This window comes from Pectinophora gossypiella, unplaced genomic scaffold (assembly GCF_024362695.1).
Source record: "Pectinophora gossypiella unplaced genomic scaffold, ilPecGoss1.1 Pgos_51, whole genome shotgun sequence".
In the NCBI taxonomy this organism is placed as follows: Eukaryota; Metazoa; Arthropoda; class Insecta; order Lepidoptera; family Gelechiidae; genus Pectinophora; species Pectinophora gossypiella.
Genome location: NW_026063261.1, coordinates 237,445 through 247,171, shown reverse-complemented (window position 1 = coordinate 247,171; position 9,727 = coordinate 237,445).

The window sequence follows — 9,727 nt, the reverse complement described above, 5'->3', positions numbered from 1 at the left end:
TTGCATAGAAATAACTATAGAAGAAGAATATAATGAGACAAGAAACATGCGACTTCTATATCAAGATGAACAACTAGCCAAGAGGTATATTGAACTGATTGAAAATAAAATTGATCCAAATATACAAATAAATACGGACAATGACTGCGAAAAATATATAGAAAATCTAGAAATAACAATAAATTTAGTTTTAGATGAGGTAGTGCCAAAAAAGGTACAAGACAGAAAACAATTACTTCCAACGCATATACAGCAAATGATAGAGGATCGTAATGAAGCAAAGCTAAACGTGAAAAGAACAGGAGGACATATAACTGCTAAAAGAAACTATAACGAAATAAAAAACCAATTACAAGAGTTACTAAAAAAATATAGAGAATCTACTTGGAAAAAGATAATAGATAACACTAGAGACAATCGAACAAAGATGTGGAAAATACAAAGAACCATGAAAAAGCCACCACAAAGACTCCCGTACCTAATAGATTGCAACAGTGAAAAGGACACTATAGATTTAAATATGTTTCGCGAAAGAAAAATTGCTCCAGGTTTTATAGTTTTGCCAGGCCGTAGGGTGTCTCCCTGATGCGGAGCAGGTTTTCAAGATCGAGAAGTATTTCCATACTCAACAATACGTTCCGATTACACCCCCATACACAGTTTTTATCCCTGAGACATTTTTTGAAAAAACAAAATTTTGTATGGCGGCCATCTTGTTTTTCCGCCATTTTGATTTTTTTCCACCAGGAATTGAATTTGACCAAGATTTAAATAGGTATTGTGAAAAAATAATTGTTCCAGGTGCGATAGTTTCGCCAGACTGTAGGGCGTCTCCCTGATGCGGAGCAGTTTTCCAAGATTTGGAAGTTTTCCCATACTCACCGGAAGATTTGGATCACATCCCCCATACATCACTTTTACCCCTCGACGCTCCTTCTGGGAGAACAACCCTGTCAGTGAGTCAGTCAGTCAGTCAGTCAGTGAATCAGTCAGTGGGTTTGTAGCTATATATATTATAATAACTAGATGTCGCGTGGTTCGCTCGCAGCTAGCTGCTCGCGTGTCCTGTATTAGTTCGAAGCTTTGTATGGCGGCCATATTGTTTTCGTGAAATCAAAAAAGTTCTAGATGCTATAGTTTTGCCAGGCCGTAGGGTGTCTCCCTGATGCGGAGCAGCTATCGAAAACCCAGACGTATTTTCATACTTGACATGACGTTCCGATCACATTCCTATACATCATTTTTACCCCCGAGGCATTTTCAGGAAAAACGAAAAATTTGTATGGCAGCCATCTTGATTTTCCGCCATCTAGATTTTTGTTCACCGGCAATAAAATTTGACTAAGGTTTAAATATGTTGTGCGAAAAAAGAATTGTTCCAGGTGCGATAGTTTCGCCAGGCCGTAGGATGTATCTCTGATGCGGAGCAGTTTTTCAAAATCAGGAAAGTTTTCCATACTCGACGGGAGGTCCAGATTACAACCCTATACACAGTTTTTACCCGCGAGATATTTTCTGGAAAAACAATATTTTGTATGGCGGCCATCTTGTTTTTCCGCCATTTCGGATTTTTTTTACTCACAATAGAATTTGACTAAGATTTAAATAGATATTGGTCCTAATTCCTGTAAATACCATCTAATTTTATTTTAAGTTATATCTGTCATTTTCTTATCCGCCGAAAAGGAAAGGGACGGGTAATCGACAAGCATAAAATTTATGGAACACACGTCAATTTTAAGCACAAATCAAAACGAATGAGTCCATATTAAAAGAGCTCAAGATCACGACGCGGCTCTCCTCAATATGCCGGAATCGTGCCCTAAGCTTCTTCGGACATATTATGCGGTCTCCGAAGCACAGTCTGGAGAAGCAGATCATCGTTGGGCAAATGGATGGCAAACGTGCGCGAGGAAGGGCGCCTACGAGGTGGTCTGACATCGTGAAGAAGACGGTGGGCGGCAGCATACAGAGGGCGGTCCACGCAGCATATAGCCGTACCGAGTGGAAAACCATAACCTGTGGTCGCGATCCTCAGCAGTGAGGGAACGACGAAGAAGAAGAAGGGTGTCTCCCTGATGGGGAACAGTTTTTCAAGATCGAGCAGTATTGAAATACTCAACATGACTATCCGATCACATCCCTATACATTATTTTTACCCCCGAGGCATTTTCAGGAAAAACGAAAAATTTGTATGGCGGCCATCTTGATTTTCCGCCATTTTGATTTTTTTTCACCGGCAACTAAATTTGACTAAGATTTAAATAGGTTTCGTGAAAAAAATATTGCTCCAGGTGATATAGTTTTGCCAGGCCGTAGGGTGTCTCCCTGATGCGGAGCAGTTTTTCAAGATAGAGCAGTATTGAAATACTCAACATGACGATCTGATCACATCGCTATTCATAATTTTTACCCACGAGGCATTTTCAGGAAAAACGAAAAATTTGTATGGCGGCTAAAATAAACTCGTCATTAATTAACTCTTGGAGTGGAGCTACTCTTAGCCTGTTTTGTTGTTTTGTTTGGCTATTTTTCAAAAACCGTAGGCGTTCTTCTAAAACTCTACAAAACATATCGACTAACCACTCTTCAGATAAACGACCAAATATGCTAAATCGCGACTCTGATAAAAGTAAACAACGGACATATTTAACCTGATTAAGCTTATTGCCCTTATTATCTCTCATATCTGGATGCCAACCAGTATTTCCGTGAGGATATAAGAGAGGATACTGGAAAGTCTCGTATAAGGAATCCATTATATCTATTGTTCGAGGCCTACCGTCTGCTATCTTTTTGACTACAATACAGCGTGGAGAAAATTCTTCGCGGTCTGTACTAATAATTGCGGCAATTTCTTGACCAATAGGTTGATCTCCGAGGATGTTACCGTGAGTCGCACGAGTAGTTCTTTCGAACTTCAAGAAAGCTTCTGATGATACCTCTGAACTTAACCTTCTAAAACATTTTATGTATGGATTAACTGTGTGCATGAACCCTGTAATCATTCGAACTACCGTTTTATCTAAACTTAATTCGCCAGCTAAACTCTCTCTTTCGCTACTGTCATTTATGTAAAAATTAATATTATTAGGACTTTCATTGTAAGACAAATCAAAGATACGGTGGTAAATACGTCCTTGAATTTTTAGAAAAGATATACCTTCTGGATGATGGTAACCATGGGAAACACCTAATGCCGAAAATGCAAAAATATTATTGTAAGCGCGTGGTCTATTTAAAAAAGCTGAATTTGAATAAAATTCTTCATTTAATGGGAGAAAATTCTGAACGTTATAATCTCCTGAATGACAACACCATTGTCGACGAGATTTCTCTTCTTCGAACAATGGAGCATTACAATTTGGACATCTATATGTCTTATCAGACAGAAGCGACGTATTTTTTAAATTATACAATTGAATAATGCTGAGTTCATGCCCCTGTTTTTCACCTATTAAATTTTTTGAATATCTCAGTGGCGTTTCAATGTTACGACTGTTTTCTGTGTATTTTTGTACTGCTTTTTTGATAATTTCGGGGTGAAGCTCGTTATAACGTTGAACGACCGCGCGATGAACGTCTGGGTTGTTCTCGTTATAACGTTGAACGGCAGCGCGATGAACGTCTGGGTTGTTCTCGTTATAACGTTGAACGGCCGCGCGATGAACGTCTGGGTTGTTCTCGTTATAACGTTGAACGGCCGCGCGATTAACGTCTGGGTTGTTCTCGTTATAACGTTGAACGGCCTCGCGGTTAACGTCTGGATTGCGTTCGTTATACCGTTGAACGGCCTCGCGGTGAATGTCTGGATTGCGTTCGTTATACCGTAGAACTGCCTTGCGATTAACAGCGGGGTTTTTCGTTGTATATTTCCTTACAGCTTCGCGATGCGCGTTTTCTTTACTCGGTTTTGGTCCGCGTTTCTGTTTTTTGGGTCGGCCGCCTTTTTTTTAACGGATTTATTTTCGACTTCATTATCAATTCTTTCAATAGGACAACTGGTTTCAAAGTTGACAATTTTAAATAATTTATAAAGTCATTATCTGAATTTTGCACAGAGGTTTTAAGTGGGGCCAGTGTTGACTGATAGTTCATCAAAATTGAATCTAAAGTTTGATTCACATTCAGTAATGGTGACGATATTAAATCTACTAAAATGGACTGTGACGTTTCGGAACTAACTCGCGATTCATTTTGCCATATAAGGTCGTCATTTAGTACTCTTAATCTTGTCAATGAGTATTCGGATCCGTCGTAAATTTCATTCGCGAGCAAAAGTTTTGCTAGCGCTTCGGTTGAATTACATTTAAATAAACGTGCTACGTAAGGACCGTCCTCTGGCTTGCCCTTTCCTATATTAATGTTTTTGCTGTTAACCGCATGGCTGTTAAAGAAATAATATTCACCATTAAACCGCCAAAAACTAAAAGTATAACCCTGACCCGTAAACAATATGCTATCGGTACTGTCGTTGTGATTTGAATTGTTTACATTGTAAGCGAATTGCGAATCAACAGTATAGTCATTTGTATTAAAAAACACTCTGTTGTCCAATATATTCTTTAAAGTTAATAAACCTATGTCTTTATTCGCGGGGGTTGTAGGATACGTATTAGAAATGATCCAGTTGTCCTCCATGCTAATTATATGTACGACGTTACTCCCGACGCGAAGCTCATTGGGTAATTCATCTGGCATAAAATAACTGACACCCCTCTGAAGTAAATATTTTAACTGCATGTAAAGTGTATCCCCCATTTTTAAAATTTCATCAATTTCGACAGTAGCGAAAGATGCGCGATTATGGAACACTGAATAAATTGAAGCGCATGCTGAGATAACCGTACATTGCGAATTGTTACCTTCATACATATCGGAGCCTTGGTGTGTTAGACCTAATGAAACAGTAAATGTTAGATATGAATTTAATTAATAGATAAGGTAATACACCCTATTATTGCCACCCCTACTGACTATTGCTATATAAACAAAAATATTGTCCTATCTGGTTCTAGGTAATGGGCAAATTTTTTTTACAAACCATTTTAAGCGCCTTAACACTTTCATGGACAGAACGTCTAATGACGTTCCGACTCCAAGTTGTCACACTCTCATACTACCTATTATGAACCATCAATGACCCATGGTCTCTGTCCATGAAAGGGTTAATTTCAGTGTGAACATTAAAATTTGAGAAATGATTAGACCGTACCAATAATTTAAGGCGCTAATAATTAGGAAGTTTACCCTATATACTTAAATATAATTATCAATATTATCATTCTCCAATAATCTTTTTTTAATAAAAAAAAATATCCGCAGATATAATTACAGAGAATGAAATAATTATTACAGGAAAATTAAATTACCTTTTATTAAAAAAAAAATAAACTACACACATAAAATTTCAGTCGGATCAATAAACCTAGATATAGTGTGTAATCGTTGCCTTGATTATTTAATAGTTAAAATAGCATTTGTTTAAGCACTTTTACACAATGTCGTCAGCTCGTGCCGCACAAAGCAGCAAAAGCAAAGTCACGACAGTCATGTAGATAGAGCACACTTTGTACTTGAACTTGTTGAACATCAAAAGTCGATCAATAAATTCGTCAACATTGCCATCGTATCTGTGGCTAAAGTGAAAAAAATACGAAGCGCCCACTTTACAATATACAAAATGGCATAATGGTTCTGTAAGTAATGATATGTTATATAAAATAAAAAAACTCATGGAATACTGAAACTATGAACTTAAGACTATCGAATATCATTCTAAGCAACTACCTCGAAAAAATACATACTTAAGATTACGCATATTTCCCGGAAGTAGGCTGGACATACTATTAGAGGTGGAGATAAATGGAGCAAAGTTGTTACACTATGGTACCCTAGAGGCCATAAGAGAAACAGGGGTAGGCAATTTAAAAGGTGGGCCGACGAAATAATGTCAATGGCTGAAAACACTAAGACCTGGACCAGATTAGAGAAAAATGGGGGAGACCTTTGCCCGAAGGCACATAGATTAAGGAAAATCTTTAAAATGTAACTTCTATATCTGAAAAAAAGGCTATATATAAATAAATAAAAATATTTCCCATTGAGATAGGCATGTAAAAAATCCAGGCAAGTGCTATTTGGACTCGCGCACCTAAGGTTCCGTACACAAAAAAGATCAGTAAAAGAAAATTCTGATGGCGAAATCCAAGTATCTAGATATAAGACGATTGAGTTGAACAACACCCAAGCTATAGGCATCAAATAAAGAATTATACTATGTTGGAATAGTCTGTCTCGCTCCTACTTATGCGTTAGATGTGTATCTATAATACATACATACACATAATTTTCCTTTACTAACCTATTCTGTGGACGGAACCCTAGGTACATATACACATAATGTTATACTAATAACATAGTATATATACCTACATTAATTTTTACTGTATCAGGGTTGTGGAGGTATGGTATTTTTTTATACACTCATTGTATTCGGCGTTTTCCATATCTTTAGACAGCTGTAAAGTAATAAACAAAATTTTTAACAAAAAAAAACCGACTTCAAACGCAAAACTAAAAAGCAATAAATAAATTTACTTCGCACAAAGTAATTAGTACGTATTTTCAATTAGTTAATTAATTTATAATTCTGAAGTCGGTGCCAAGGAAATGCTACAACGAAGTACCGATTCATATATTTTTCAATACTGATTGTTTTGTAATTTTTTGTTTGACATTGTTTTGTAATTGCTTTGATATAGGTATTAAACAATATTGTGTGTACATAGTAATTTGATATTGTAGTAGGGTTGTTGTAGCATTTACTTGGCACCGACTTCAGAATTATAAATTAATTAACTAATTGAAAATACGTACTAATTACTTTGTGCGAAGTAAATTTATTTATTGCTTTTTAGTTTTGCGTTTGAAGTCGGTTTTTTTTTGTTAAAAATTTTATTTTATTTTACGATTTTAAGTGATGGTTAGACCGAGCAAGGATGCAGACAGACAGATTTTCTGATTTATATTCATATATAATAATATAATATATTATTAGTAGTGATCACAATTATTATTGATGAACATGTTTACACACACACACTCACACACGCGCTAACGCACACGAGCACACGCGCACGTACACACGCACACACGCACACACACAGACACACGCACACACACACACACATGTGTATGTGTACATACACACATGTGGTTGTCAGTGGAAGCTGCTATCATACACACTCACGCATACATATAGATACAGTAGATTTCGCGTGGTTCGCTCGCTGCTAAAGCAGCTCGCGTGTCCTGTTTATTCGAAACTGTCCCTCTTCGTATGGCGGCTATCTTGTTTTTCCGCCATTTTGTTTTTTTTCACCGGCGACAGAATTTGACCAAGATTTAAATGGGTGTCGTGGAAACAAACAAAATCCAGGTGCAATAGGTTTGCCAGACCGTAGGATGTCTCCCTGATTGGGAGCAGTTTTCAAAGATGACGTTCCGATCACACCCCTATACATCATTTTTACCCCCAAGACATTTTCTGGAAAAACAAAATTTTGTATGGCGGCCATCTTGTTTTTTCGCCATTTTGTATTTTTTTCACCGGCCATTAAATTCGACCAAGATTTAAATAGGTTTCGTGAAAGAAAAATTGGTTCAGGTGTGATAGTTTCGCCAGGCCGTAGGGTGTCACCCTGATGCGGAGCAGTTTTCGAAAATCGGGAAGTATTTCCATACTTAACATGACGATCCGATCACAACCCCGATATATATTTTATATCCCGAGACATTTTCTGAAAAAACAAAATTGTGTATGGCGGCCATCTTGTTTTTCCGCCATTTTGTTTTTTTTTTACGCGCTATGAAATTTGACCAAGATTTAAATAAGTGCTCTGAAAGAAATATTGGTTCACGTGCGATAGTTTTGCCAGGCCGTAGAGTATCTCTCTGATGCGGAGCAGTTTTTGGTGACCAGAAAGTATTTCCGTACTCTACATGACGTTTTGAGTAAGCGCCCCATACATTATTTTTACCCAAACGGGCTTCTTCCAAAATCGACAAAATTTTGTATGGCGGCCATTTTTTTTTCCGCCATTTTGTTTTTTTGCACCGGCGATTGAATTTGATCAAGATTTAAATACGTTTCGTGAAAGAAAAATTGCTCCAGGTTGTATAGTTTTGCCAGGCCATAGGGTATCTCCCTGATGCTGACCAGATTTCGAAGGTCGGGAAGTTTTCCCGAAGCCTAAAGATCGATCCAATCAATATGACTTTACAAACGCACTAGTCGCTCCTACGATTTTTGAAAATTCCCCTCGATTTCTCTGGTCTTCCATCATCAGATCCTGACTTCCTTGACATGGGACCCCCTTGGGTATATCTCCTTTCAAACAAAAAAAGAATTATCAAAATCGGTTCATATACGACGAAGATATGCCCGAACAAACATAAAAAAAAAAAAAAAAAAAAAAAAAAAAAAAAAAATACGGTCGAATTGAGAACCTCCTCCTTTTTTGAAGTCGGTAAAAAATAATTATAAAGTTGTTACTTTATTTTGCTTATTACTTTATAGCTATCACAACAAGTCATGTAAAAAATTAAACCGATTTCTAAATCTGTCAAATAAAAGTACGAAATAATATTTAGTTGAATAATTAGAATCAAAATTTTGAAATTACTTTTCATTTAAACTCGAGAGTGTGACTAATAATATTAATACGCCACTAACCAGATACCTTCGTTAACAAAACACTGGAATACCTATAACATGTCACACACCCTTGACCGTTTTCCAAATTTCTTTAATTTACGCTTAAACCATTAGTAATCATTGTTACTTAAGCTTGAAGCCTCTATTAGTATAGTCGAAACACAATATTCCTAATTTTTAGCTGTTTTTCAACCAATAGTTGGAAATTGCTTAACCAATTTCGATAAAACTTGCATTCTTTCCTATGTTGACCGATACTTAATCCCATAAACAAGCATTATTGCAATACGATTTGTAGTTTCTAAGAAATGCGTGGACAAACATACATCCATATCTACAGAACTTGGCACACATTTACTGACGAGGTGTACCACAACCAACATGGGGTTTCCTTCAGTCCCCACCAAAGAGGGTCACCAAAGAGGGTCATCAAGATAACCATATCCCTAACCATATTCAAAATATAGACAAACCTACATACATTCTTTGACAGTAATTTAAAAGTTTCTTGTAGACAAATGTTATTAAGTATAGCATTAATTTTTTTTTCAGATAAACTAAATACTTCAAAGCTTCCATGTCTCTATCTCTATATACTTACTTCATTCATAACTTGTTTCATAAAATTTTGTTACCTAATTACTTATTTCTATAATTCTTAGTTAGATAGTTAATATCTTATAATATTAGGTATTGTAAGTTGGTTATGGTTGTATTTAACCATCTGTAGTAACTTGTCACTTTGGATAAAATATGCTAAGTGCTTTTACACATAAAACAGACATATTTAGTTGGCTTTTACACGATTTTAGAGAAAGGTTTAACTTTTCACACAGAATATTAAGAGAGTAACTGCTATAACATCGAATAAGTAGTAATAATATGGTTATATGTTAACTTTTGTGTGTATTATAATTCATTACAGACCTAGGTACTTATTACAGGTCATCTAATGAGTGATGTTACTGTTGTGCTACAACATGGGTTGCTGTCAAACCAGAATCACA